We start from the raw sequence: 14,575 nt of genomic DNA, 5'->3' as shown, positions 1-14,575 counted from the left end.
TTCTTTGGCAGTTCTTTTTGTCCTAGGTAACAGCCCATTATGGAGAGACAGTCAGGTTACCACGTTTTAAAATTACTTACAATTGTTCCTCTCCCTATGGCAATGCCACTAACATGATACAGAGTTAGGTTCATTGTTTCACTTTATTCTTGATTATTTGGGGACTGATTTTTTAAATTTAATTTTGTTTCATAATTACGGAAAATATGTTCATGGTTTCTGACCCAAATCTACAAAGGAACGTTTATTTGGATAAGTTGCCATCTTTGGTAGATGAAAGTAGCATATGACACACAGTCCTCCCCACTGTTATATAGCCTGGAGGTCATTTCATGCTGGCAGTGGAGACAGTCTTCATTCCTGTTTTTAATCGGACAGTACTCGTCGTGTGGCCGCATCATAGCTTATTCAACTGTCTCCTGACTGATGCACACTTCGATTGTTTCCAGTCTTTTGCTTTTACAAACGGCGCTGCAGTGAAAATCCTTGTACATTCTCTTTTTCTTATTTTTGCCAATACAGCTTTAGGGTCAATTCCTAGAAGTCAAATTGCTGGGTCAAAGGGTAAACGTACGTTTTCTGGTAGATATCACCAAACTGCCCCGTATGGGGTTGTGCTGTTTTGTATTCCCCAACTGATTCTCCACAGTCTCACCGACAGAGTGTGTTACTGCATTTTTGGACTTTGCCAATCTCAGAGCTGAGAAATACTATCTCAGTGAAGTTGCTAATTTGCTAATGTCATTTTTTTTTTACCACTGAAATTAGAATAAAGAGGTAAGAAATGTTTCGTCTAGATAATATTCTCTTTAGTTTAGCCTCATAGCCATCACAGGTACAAGGGCTACATCCAGGCTTCACTGGCCTGTGGCTACAATATTAAATCTCATTAACTTTTTTTTTTTTTTTAGATTTTGATTGATTGATTGATTGATTGCTATGTTGGGTCTTCATTTCTGTGTGAGGGCTTTCTCTAGTTGTGGCAAGCGGGGGTCACTCTTCATCGCGATGCGCGGGCCTCTCACTATCACGGCTTCTCTTGCTGCGGAGCACGGGCTCCAGACGCGCAGGCTCAGTAGTTGTGGCTCACGGGCCCAGTTGCTCCACGGCATGTGGGATCTTCCCAGACCAGGGCACGAACCCGTGTCCGCTGTATTTGTCTCATTAACTTTTAATGCCCAAATTACAATAATTTGAGGTTCCCTAAATATACCTTAAAAGGGACACAGCTCTCCTTATGTCTCCCAGTTGTTCTGGGGAGTCTCCAAAGGGGACCTTGAAGGCAGCCACCAACCAGCCTCTTTGCTGCAGTCACCAAGCTGGCTGCTGGCCCGCTCCCTCCCCTGCTATGCAGCTCCTGCCGGTGCAGCGTCCTGGGGTGCGATGACGCATGAGTGGTGGCTGCTGTGAGGACACCCGTGCTGACCACTTCCCCTCCCCCACCCCACGTGACCACGAGACAACGCTAGGGCACCGGAAGAGGCTGGTGGAAGGCTGCCCCCAACACTGTGCCCGACTATCTCCTGACCCCTCCCCTAATTTCTACTATTTTCCTAAAGTATCTCCAGAAGACCTCAGTCTGCTTGTGGCTGCTGATTCTTATCCAGAATCTTATGGAGATTTTCACGAAAAGGGTTCCTTCCTTGGATGGTTCAAACCCCATCCAAGAGGCCTTCCTCTACTCTATAAAGCAAACGCGTTCGTGCATATGGACGACGCAAGCAGATACGGGAACATGGGTTACAGCATCAGCTCCATTAACAGCATCTGGTCAGCCCCAAACGTCCCGTCCCACAGGCACCTCCCCGCATCTCACGAGCACATGGCAGAATACACAAGTAGCTGGCTCTGACTTATAACAGTAAGGCAGGAATTACTGATTGAAAACCAACTTACATCAGTTTAAAAGGCAAAACAACTGACAAAGTGGACAAAATTACTGGAAAGTACATTTAAATACAGATCATCCTGAAGTGCACAAACATTAACAATTAAAAATACTAGTGATTCAGAAGATTCATTTTGATCAATATTCTTTCGGAGATTTACTTAGAACCAGAGAGGAAATTTTAAATTCATGGAAAACACTGTTAAGCAAGCAGAGTAAGCACACTGATTTAAAAGAATAGGAAAAACATGCCCCAATTTGGAAACAATTTTCTTAAAAAATACATAAAATTCATAGGACTCATAAACATTATGAACCTCAACCAAACACTCCTACATTTCAAAAACAAATCATGGTAAGTGAAAAAAATGCTTAAAGGCTCATAAAAGGTTGCTAGAATTTTTGTTTGCATTTACTATTTACTGTTTTTTTTCTTTTACTATTTTTACTGTTCCATCTTCTACAATTGGTTATGCGGCGTTGTAAGCTATCATGTATTTGGTTTTAGGTCGGAGCCACTTCTGTTAAGTGCAGACCACTGAGGGGGTCCCTGGGTTCCTGGTGGCTTCCTGTCTATGGCAAAACAATGTGACTTTTTTTTTTTTAAAGATTTATTTATTGATTGATTGATTGCTATGCTGGGTCTTCGTTTCTGTGCTAGGGCTTTCTCTAGTTGCGGCAAGCGGGGGCCACTCTTCATCGCTGCGCGCGGGCCTCTCACTATCGTGGCCTCTCTCGTTGCGGAGCACAGGCTCCAGACGCGCAGGCTCAGTAGTTGTGGCTCACGGGCCTAGTTGCTCCGCGGCATGTGGGATCTTCCCAGACCAGGGCTCGAACCCGTGTCCCCCGCATTGGCAGGCAGATTCTCAACCACTGCGCCACCAGGGAAGCCCAACAATGTGACTTTTTGTGCAGACATTCTGGAAGCATCTCTGAACTGAGACTGAACCATGGTCTAGGCTTCACTGAATCCACTGAAGTCATTTTGGAGGTGGTTTGGTCACCATGTCACCACGTGTCATGGTGACAGGGGCCCCTCAGGCTGCTCTTGCCCATCCCACCTGCTTGTGGATTGCCCGAGGGTCTCTGGCCTGGGAAGGAGACCCCAGGGAGCAGCTCTGCCCCTGCAGTCATTCCCATCCTGGAACCTCGGTTTAGCCTAGGATCTGGGGAATGACACATGTCTTAGGCTCAGTGGAAATGGTCACCCCAGGGCCTCTCAAAGGGGCTCCCACTCCTGGCTCAGACCCCAGGCCCAGGTGAGGTAGGCTCCACTCCCGCTGAGGATGTTTCTTCTCCACTGTACCTCATCTTGGTGACTCTCCTCAGTGCCCACCCCCTGTGCAGGTCACCCTGCCCCTTGCCGTTTTCGTCCCCCTCTTCTTACATCTTTTGGGGTACCCATAGGGACAAGGATGAGGCCAGAGAGGCACCTAGATGTGAAATTTCAGCATCGGCTGCCTCTTGGGGTCTGAGGGTGAGTGTCTCCTGGCTAGTGTGGGCCCTCTCCCACCTCGTACAGCCTTGGCCCTGCTGCAGGTCTCGGCCCCAATCCGCAGTGTTCAGGCTCCGGGGAGATGGGTGGGTCTGAGGCGATGCAGGATGGCCACCCGCTTAACGTGGAACACTGCTGAAGACAGAGCACAGTTTTTGCAGCTCTCAGAGACTCCTGGTCCTGACTGTGGCCTTGAAAAGTCCTCAAGTCCATTCCTCTGCCTGAAATCAGGATTGTACCTGAACTGTTGTACAAATTTAACATCCTAGAGAAGCCACCTAACCCAATTTCCACCCATGAAGACCGCGTAGGGAAGAGGCTGGCGTGAGGACTCAGGAACCTCGGGTGTCGCTATCGTCACGAGCTACTTCAGTCTCTCTGGGATTCAGTCTAACGGTAAAATGCACAGGGGTTGGACCCAGTGCCTTTTCATTCTCTTCTCTCTGTGGCATTTTACGGTGTTTGGAGTCTGTTACTCTGGGAACAGTCAGTCCTGATAATAGGATGTTATCTGTAGGCAAAGCTCATTGCAGGCTGTGGCCGGCGTCCAGGGAGAGCACAGGTGTCCCAGGCTCTCCGCCAGCACTCGCCCCGGCAGTTGGTTTCTTATCATTAGTCCCCAGCAATGGAGATTGGAGGGGAGTGCTGGTGACCCCCAGAAGGACGCCAGGAATAGGCATCAAGTCCAGTTCTCAAGTTAACGATGCACTAAGAGATTCACGGACACCAAGAGCTTCCTCGACACTTGAGAGGCCTCCAGTGACTCCAAGAGCTGGCAATCGGTGAAGATGGGGATCCCGAGCGAAGCAGTGCCCGAGGCTGAAATCAATCAAGCAGCGGTGCTTATGGAGTAACGCGTAGAATATAGATGCTTTTAATTGCTAATTGTTCTTGAGCCGCCTACCAAGATTTTTTTTTTTTAATGTGGCCTAAATGTTCTCCTCACAGGCACAGTGAAGGAATTACAGTTTATTCACAGGCTGACATGCTGCTGATTGAAGTACAAAGAAGGGTAATCAAGGTTAGTTTTGTTTTTTTCATATGGCTTTTAACATTTACAAAGAAAATGATTTCAAGGGGTACACGCTAGAAAGAAACAAGCTGTAAGCAGTTACCAATCAGTCAAATACTCGGATTACTAAGAATATCCCGCCCCACCCTCATCTTACCACCCCTCCCCCATAATCAGCATCTAAATGCAACAGGAATTACTCTTTTGTTCATGACTCTCAGGGGAGACTCCAGGACCCAGGCTTGGGTAACTTCATTGAGACAAACATCCTTCCCTGACCCAGGCAGTGTCCCTCGCAGGATGCCCCCAGTTCAGATGAAATGAGCAGAAGTCTCTTTGTCTCCCATCCCTGTTCCCCAGAACTAGACTCGGGGGCCCCTCTATAGTGAGTTTTAATATGGGAGAAAGGTCAGCAAATATGAGGACAGGAAATTGGACCGATGTGGACGGCAAGCCCTGGTTCTTTGAGGAATTCCTCTCTTGCTGGTGTATTGAGAAAATGGCCTTTTCCTGGAGTCCTGAGGCTCCAGTGATGTCTCTCGGGGCACCTTACAATGTCAGTGGGTCGACAGACCTGGGAAACTCAAGGTCACTGGTGATATAATGTGTTCAGATTGTCCTTGCATTATGGGGGATGGATAATGGTGTTTACGGCCTATGCCAGGGCAGAATCAAGCTATGATAACCCTTGAGAAACATCCTTGGGCTATTCCTAAGGACAGGCTTTCTTAAACCCCTCAGAGCAACGGTGAGCTCCAACATACAGGAAGAAGCCCTCCAGAGTCATCAACCAGCCTTCAGACTGAGGTCTATACCTTTTTAAGGCATGAGTGCCCACTGGGTCACATTTTAAACTCAGTTTTTTAGCCAAGCCTAACTTCATGATTCAGGACAAGATGTGTACGCAGGTGGCAATGTGACCTGTCTGCCCCACCCTTTCCTAAGTCCAATACCAGCCAACGGAAATATTCAGATCCTTCCATCGCTCCAAAGGAAACCAGGGTTCAGAGGAGCATACACAAACCAAGAAGAAAGTCAGAGAGCAGCAAGAAGGAGCTCTCTACAAAAAGCAGCCCTGCATCCTCGGCTTCGCTGCTGTTTTGTTTTTTATTCTAATTATTTGTTTCCAAATGTAACTAATCTCTGCCATTTTCCCTGGGATGTAGTCCTGCTTCTGGTTCACTGTCTTGGTTGGGGTGCGGTGGGGGGCACAGTTTCAGGCTTCTGCTTGAGCCTTTGTATCACGATTGTCCTTGCTCCACAGATGGGGTCCTGGCGGCTGGGAGGTATATGCGTCCTAAGTACTCAGGGGCCGGCTAACGGATCTATGGGCTCAGTGATCCCCTGGTGAATGAATCTGGGCCAGGCCCACGCGCTCTGTGTATCTCCACTGTGACCACGGTGCTTTTGGGGTCCCTGGAGTCAGTGACAGCTCAGATCCCGTATCCAACAGACCTCAAAGTTCGAGGTTTTCTCCTCTCTAGTGTACAGTGACTACAGCACAGGGCTCTGTGTCCCTTTGGGGAAAGATTAGGGGAATTAGTACCACCTTAAAGACTTAAAGGATACGGGGTGGCGTCCCCAGTTCATCTCCACTTAACGCACCATATTGGAAAGAGCAGACGGCCACTGTGTATTCAGTCCCTATGTCATTCTTCTCTGGCTGCTCTTCCGCCACACAGGTCTCCTCAGTTTCTAAACACCCCTCCACGTAACCTTTACAGTGTGCAGTTCCCTCTGCCTGGAATAGCTTCCCTCATCTCCAAGTCTTTCCATGGTACCTTCTTAGTGAGGCATCCCTGATCACCCTATCTAAAACTGTAACCCACCCAACGTGCCCTATCCTCTTTCCAGGCTTAATTTTTCTCCATAGCACTTAGCACCACCTAAAATTTTACTGTATTTATTAATTGATTCTGTTGCCAATCTCCCCTACTAGAATGGATGCTCCAAATGAGGACAGGACTCAGATGTTGTGCTGTTGACGGCTGGGTCTCTGGTACCTAGGAGGGAGCCCAGCATAGGGCAGGTACCCCTTAAATACTTGTTAAATACACGACTGAATGGATGAGTGATGTTGGCTTAACCCCCCTCCACCCCCAGGAGACCCAGCCTTTTCTGAATGCTTCCTGTCTCACTTCCTATTAGAGTCCCACCTCCACTGCCCACAACATGCCTTGACCATTTCTCTTAGGTCCTGCAGGCCAAGCAATGTAATTGGAAACAGGAGTGTTTCATGCAGGTTCTATTTTTGTTTTGTCTTGAACTGGAGTGACCTCCAAAGAATCTTAATTTTTCATACTGACCAGAGTAAAAGCCGAATGATTCTTTTAATATCCCAATGAAATTATTTTGTTAGAAATTTGCTTAATGTTTTCACATCTATTTTCTTGGGTGAAATTGGTTTATAGATCTCCTTCTTTTCTGTTATCCTCTACCTTGGATGGGATTTAATGTTCATTGTTACGTTATTTTCCCAACTATTAAACTGACTTTCTCTCCCCCTTCCCTCATCCCACCAACCCAGGAACTATGTCATGGCACAGGAATTACTGGAGGTTTGAAAGAACTCGCTCATGAAACTCTCCAGGCCCAGAGTCATTTTTGCAGGCAACTATGAATAATTTCTAGTCCTCTATGCACATTAGTCTATTTGGGCATTACAGATTTTATTATAGTAATTTTGATCACTTAATATTTTCTGCAAAAATCATACACTTCACCCATCTTTTTCAGTTGAGCTCTACAAGAGCATGTTAGCAATTTTTAAATTTCCTGTATCTGTTTTTATACCCTGCATTTCATATCTAATTTTAGTTCAGATAAATATTCTTTTCTTCTAGATTAACTACTAGAAGTTTGTTTTATACTGTTGTTTTTCAGAGACCCATTTCTTTGATGTTTTACTCTTACTGTATTTTTCTCCTAATTCATTAATGTCTCCTTTTGTCATTTCTTTATTCTATTTTCCTTAAGATCACCTTATTCTTTTTTTCTAACTTCTTTAAATGAATCTTTAACTTCATTTATTTTCTCTTATAAATAAAAAAAGCATTTAAGGCTATGACTATAGTATTAAAAACACCCTATAATTTTTTATATGTAGTGTTACTTCCTAAAAGTCATATAATAAAGAACTTGTCTGGTCTTTGTCCTGGGTTCCTGGGATGGAGCCTTTAAACCATTGGAAGTTCCCGAGGGATGTCTGAGTCTTTGTTATTCATAATGAGCACTGGACTATACCTGAGTTTATGCTAAGGAGGTGACTCAGGTGGGAGCTGGTCTTGCTGGAAAGACCAACCATGTGATCAGAGGATTTTAGCTTTGAGCCACGAGATATCAGCCAGCCCAACCTCCTGACTCCGGGTAGGGAAGGGGGAATAGAGATTGAGTTCAATCACGTGAGCAATGCAATCAATCATGCTAGGTAATGAAACCCCAATAAAAACTCTGAATGCTGAGGCTTGGGTGAGCCTCCCGGTGGCTGTGCCGGGACCGTGGTGCATCCTGGCTCCACAGGGAGAGGGCGCCAGAGCTCTGTGTCGGGACCTCACCCTATGTGTCTCTTCACTGACTGGTCTTGATTTGTATCGTTTAGAGTAAAACTGTAATAATAAGCATAGCACTTTCCTGAGTTCTGTGAGTCATTCCAGTGAAGTATTGAAGCTGAGGGGGTCGTAAGAGCACCCCTGGATTGTAGCCAGTTGGTCAGAAGTGCAGGTGGCCTAGGGACCCCCAAAATGTGCCTGGCATCTGACACGAGGGCAGTCTTGTTGGGGATCACGCCCCAAACCTGTGGAGAGGGTGCAGCTCCGGATGGTTTGTGTCAGAACTGCACTGCAGCACTGCAGCACTGCAGTTTATATGTTATTTAATATTTTATTTTTTTAACACAAGTATATAATTCAATCTCTTTGCTCTAGTCATTTGACATTCCTTCTAGATCTTAAGATATAATTCAAAACAATTATGGGGTGTTTTGTTTTTTGCTTGCTGTTGCTGTGAACAAAGAGGAGCAGAGGTGCTCCAATCCACCAGTACATAATCCAATGATCATTTCATCAGTCATAACTCTCTGTAGTTATTCAAACAAGTCATGGTTTCAACTTCTTTCTGACTATATCTCCTTTATTTTTTACACTGTGTGTATGTGTGCTGATTTGATGGTAGGCATGAAGTTCCTGGATATGAGGTTAATCTATAAAGTTGTTAATTCAATAAAAAATGATTGAGGTTCTCTCCTGTGGCCAAAGAAAGACATGCCTGGAGAGCAGATGAAAACCATTTTCTATTAAATTGCTATTATTCCTCTGCATGCATTACTCAGTGCTTCAGTGTGAGAACGCTCACACAGTACTTGGTTGGAGTGGCAGAGGCCTCCAGAAAGCAGGGTAGACTAGTGCAGCAATCGATGCTTCTATTTTTTAGGAAAGGTCCTTCTTAAAAGAAAATATGGTCAGAGTGGAAATGTAACAGATGTGGCAAGCACACCTGAAATCAGGCAAATCACCTTGAGAAAGAGTGCTCCAAAGGTAGGCAATGAATGGGGTGAAGGATCCTGTCTGATTAGTCATTATTTTCTGAATGGGTCTTTCCCACCCTCTTAGTCTGGGAGATTATATCTGAGATGCTATGAGAACCCAGCAGCCTGAATCATAGTCGCTGACAATTAGAGCAACTTCAATTTCTTTAAGCTGTGAGAGGTGCAAAGAAAAAGAAAAGGAGCAGAGACAAGCAGAGTGGGCCCTCTGGAAATAAAAAAACAAAAATGGAAATCAACATCTAATATCAAGGAAAAACGGCCACCATATAAATATACAACTATTCTTCCTGGAATTCTTTCTTCTCTAGAATAAATATATTTCCTCAAACAGTTATACAGGGATTAAAAAATAAAATATTAGAACCCAACTGACAGGCTAATGAAATTGGCACCAGCAATTCTTTTTTTAACCCACAGCATAACATCCAGCAAATGGAATCTGTGGTCCTTAATAATGATTTATATTTTTTATAATATGATAATAACCAGCTATTAACGGTGATTTACATTTTTGCAACATGATCTCAACTGGCTGTAATATAATGAATATATTTTAAAACCCACAAAAGTTTAGGAGCCAGACTACAGCACATAAGTTGTATTCATAGCCAGTATCCAGCACAAAATATCTTGATTCATCACATACCACAAGAGGAGTTAAAAGGCCTTTGGCTGGAACCTCCATCTTCCAGCAATTCACCAAAATTACAGGCACAAGGGAAAGAGAAGAGGAACGTGTTATATGTTCTCTAGGCCTTTAGAAAGCCTGGAGTTGTTTCTTTGGCCATGTACATGCGAATTTGCCAGAAAGGTGATACTGCAGATGTCAAGGGAAGGGCACGGTTAAAAACGCATGCCCCACCACTGCTCCCATCGGCATGCCTTTGGTGTCGTTGAAAACCAACAAGGGCAAGATTTTTGCCAAGAGAATCAATGTACATTCTGCGCACATGAAGCACTCCCAGACCTGAGATAGCTTTCCGAAACACGTGAAGGAGAATGACCAGAAAAAGAAGGAAGATAAAGACAAAGGTACCTGCATTCAACTAAAGCCCAGCCTGCTCCACCCAGAGAAGCCCACTGTATGAGAACCAGCAGAGGGGCGTCTGAGCTGCTGGAACCTACTCCCTAGGAATTTATGAGAAAAGAAAAAAAAAAAGGCTATTAGGTATCAAGGAAATCACAATATAAATTCCTCTGTTAAAGACCACCTGTTACATATTTCTGTGTTCTATAAGGCCAATATATACATCTGAAAAAGCAATAAAGCAAAATTAGGGATGACAATCTTTTATGAAAATTGAGTCAAAACAAGGGTCTTGTCCACCTCGTCTTTGACAATACTCAAGGCCCCGTAACTCCACTGACATGCACTGTGGTTTTCAATCAGTGTTAGGCAAAGGGCCCCTTTGAAGATCTGATAAGTTAAAAAACTCTCCCCAGAAAAAAAAAACACATGTAAGTCACTTTTAAAAAAACAATTTCAGGGGTTCATGACTCCCCTCAAGCCCATTAAAGGATCTTAGATTAAGAAGTGAATCCACAGAGCATAGCCATGAGTTATAGGTTGGAAAAAATTTAAATTAAGACTTGGCCAATAGCTTTTGGCTTCAGAAAAATTTCTCAATGATGAGCCTCTAAAACATTGATTTTTAATCTGTACAGCTTCCTGGCGAGCCAGGAAGAATGTATATCACCAGAAGAATGTACAACATCATTGAATAAAAATCCAATTAGGGGGCTTCCCTGGTGGCGCAGTGGCTGGGGGGTCTGCCTGCCGGTGCGGGGGATGCGGGTTCGAGCCCTGGTCTGGGAGGATCCCACATGCCGCGGAGCAGATGGGCCCGTGAGCCACAATTGCTGAGCCTGCGGGTCTGGAGCCTGTGCTCCGCAACAGGAGAGGCCGCGATGGTGGGGGGCCCGCACACCGCGATGAGGAGTGGCCCCCGCTTGCCGCAGCTGGAGGGAGCCCTCGCGTGGAAACGAAGACCCAACACAGCCATAAATAGGTGGATAAATAAATAAATAAAAATTGTATAACTTTAAAAAAAAAAAATCCAATTAAAGTTCTGGAGACCATGCCAGAAAGGAGGACACACCACTGAGAAAAGTACTGGCAACTGAGAGTCTTACGTTTCCACTTCCAAGAACAATGACTAAGGTGACTCCAGATGACTGTGCTTCTGCAGAAAACAACCAGAAGACTGAACATAATACACAGAGCAACTACCTGAAAGTACTGGAGAGTAACAAGAAGCAAATGACCTCCAGTGAAGAATGCAAGCTCTCCTTGAAGAAGGCACAAGGGAGCCACAGCAGCTGGTCTCATCTGCCCAGATTTTAGCCCAGGGCTAAGAGAAGCCTGGGGTGCACTCAGAGGCGGTGGCGGGGTTGGGGTGGGCGGTGTCATGGCAATACTAGAAAATATGTTGATAGTATATCATATAAATATGATAATGAAAATACACATATCAAAATTTGTGAGATGTAGGCAAAATAGGGTATACAGGGAAATTCAGAATTTTAAATGCCTATGTGGGAAAAGAAAAAAAGGTCTAAAACTCAATGATCTAAGCTTCTACTTTAAGAAACTACAAAAAGAAGAATAAATTATACCCAAAGCAAACAAAAGGAAGAATAAAGAGTAGAAATCAATAAAACTGAAAACAGAAAATAATAGAGAATATCAGTAAACCCAAAACCTACCCTTTGAAATAAATCCAAGAAAACTAAAAAACTTCTAGATAGAGTGATCAAGAAAATGGAAGACACAAATTCCCAGTATTAGGAATGAAAGAAGGAGCCTCACCACATGCCCTTCAGACACTAAAAGGATAATAAGAGACTATTATGAACAATCTAATGCCTACAAGTTTGACAATCTAGATGAAATAAACACATTCCTTAAAAGAAACAATTTACCAAAAGTGGCTTAAGAAAACTTGACAGACCTATATAAATTAAGGAAATTGAATCCACAATTAAGAACCTCCCCACATAGAAAACTTCAGATACAGATGGCTTCACTGGTAAATTCCATCAAACATTTAAGGAAGAAATAATACCAGTCTTAAAAAAACTTTTTCAGAAAATAGAAGAGGGAGCATTTCCCAGTTCATTTTATGATGCTAACATTACCTTGATTACAAAATCAAAGACATCACAAGGGAAATGCAGAGCAATATCACTCATGAACACAGATACAAAAATTCTCAACAAAATATTAGAAAATAAAACCCAACAGGATTCAAAAAGGATACTACTATACATCATGTTCAAGTAAGGTTCATCTCAGAATGCAAGGTTGGTTTAACATTAGAAAATCAACCAATGTAATTCACCACATTAATAAAATATAGGAGAACCACATAATTATTTCAATAGATGCAGAAAAAAAATCTGATAAAAATCAACACTCATGATAAAATCTCTCAGCAACTAGGAGTAGGAGTCTTCCTCATCTGATTAATGTCATCTATGAAAAATCTACAGCTAACATTATATTCAGTGGTGAAAGATTTCATGTTTTCTATCTAAAATTAGAAACAAGGCAAAGCAAAGATACCCACTCTCACTATGTTGATTTAACTTTGTACTGTAAGGCCCAGGTAGTGAATAAAGCAGGAAAAAGAAATAAAAGGCAGATTGGAAAGAAAGAAGTAAAACTGTCTTATTTGTTGACAATATGATTGTGAATGCAGAAAACTCTAGGGAATTCAGAAAAAAGCTAAGAAAGTCAATTTAGCAAGGTTGCAGTATACCAGGTCAAAACACAAAAGCTAATTGTATTTCTATATAACAGCAAGAAACAATTTAAACAACTCAATTTATAATGTCATTAAGAAAATTAAAACACTTCGGGATAAATTTAACAAAATAAGAATCACACACTGAAAGCTACAAAATATTTAAAGAAAAATTAAAGAAGACTTAAATAAATGGAGGGATATACCAGGCTCATGGATTGGGGGACCAAACATTATTATGATGTCAATCTCCCCTAACTGATCTAATATAATTCAAGATAATTTAAAAATTTATATGGAAATGCAAAAGAACCAGCATAGCCAAAACAATTTTGAAAAAGAACAAAGCTGGAAACCCATATTGATCTGATTTTATGACTTGCTATAAAGCCATTATTAATCAACATAATGCCATAAGGATAGACATATCAATGGAACAGAGGGTCCAGAAATAGACCCACACTTATATGGTAAATTAACTTTTGTAAAAATGTCAAGGACATTCAAGAAAGTCTTCAACAAATGGTGCTGGGGCAACTGGCCATCTGTAGGGGGGAAAAAAAGGAAGTGTTGACAAGGATGTGGAGCAACTGGATGTTCATTTGTTGCTGTTGGGAATACAAAATAGGACAGCCACTTTGGAAAAACATACACAGTACCTTATGAAGTTAAATATATATTTCACTCCCAGAGAAATGAAAACGTAAGTCTACACAACAGTGTGTATATAAATGTTCATAGCAGCACTATTTGTAACAGCCAAAAGTGGAAGCAACCCAAATGTCTGTTAACTGGTGAATAGATAAATTGTTTACCCATGGGTAGACTATGGTATACTGCTCAGCAACAAAAAGGAACAAATCACAATATAACATGGATGAATCTTAAATCTGTTAGGCCAAGTGAAACGCTTCAAATACAAATGGCTGCATACTATATATTTCCATTTATGTAGAATGCTAGACAAGGCAATGCTCTAGTGACAGAAATATCAGTAGTTGGCTGGGGTCGGGGTGGGGGAGGGATTAATTAATTTTAGGGTAAGGGAATTGTTCTGTATCTTGATTGTGGTAGAGGTTACATGATTGTTTGAAATTATTAACATTCAGCAAATTTTTCACTTAAAGTAACTGTATGTAAATAATTTAAAATATAGGAGTGCTTGATTCTGATTGTGGGTCACAGACATTATAATAATGGAAAGAGGACTGGCTGTGTTGCCTAGAGACCTGTGTTGTAGGCTTGACTTGGCTTCTTAAGCATTATCTAATTTGGAATAATTCACTTAACCTTCCTGAGCTTCCACTCCAAATACAAAATAGCAAAAAAACATACTGTCTTTGTCTTCCTCACAGGGACATTTGTGAGGGCAAAGTTAAAAGGCTTTGTATACTAACACTGTGAGCTATTATCCAGGAGCAATGAGTAGCTAGCAGCATACCAGCACTCCCATCCAGGACAACTAGAGCTAGGCAAAATACAGAAATTATTAATTTATAAATATGTATTACATTTATTAATTTATAAATTATTAAGTAATTACAAATTATTATCTCTGTAGACAACAGAAAGGTTCTGAGGTAACAAGAAATAAAGGGGCTAAGATTCCTGTACTAGTTTTCTATTGCTGCTGTTACCAACCAACCACAAACTGGGTGGCTTAAGACAACACACTTATTACCTTGCAGTTACACGGAAGTCTGAAAACAGTCTCACTGGGATAAAGAAGATGTCGGCAGGGCTGTGTTCCTTTCTGAGGCTCTAGGGGAGAATCCATTTTCTTGCCTTTTCCAGCTCCTAGAAGCTATTCACATTCTTGGGCTCATGGTCCTCTTCTTCCATCTTCAAAGCCAGCAATGCAGCATCTCTCCGACCCTTCTTCCATCATCAC

Source organism: Eschrichtius robustus, chromosome 1, assembly GCF_028021215.1.
Source record: "Eschrichtius robustus isolate mEscRob2 chromosome 1, mEscRob2.pri, whole genome shotgun sequence".
In the NCBI taxonomy this organism is placed as follows: Eukaryota; Metazoa; Chordata; class Mammalia; order Artiodactyla; family Eschrichtiidae; genus Eschrichtius; species Eschrichtius robustus.
Note: the sequence above shows the minus strand (reverse complement) of the source record.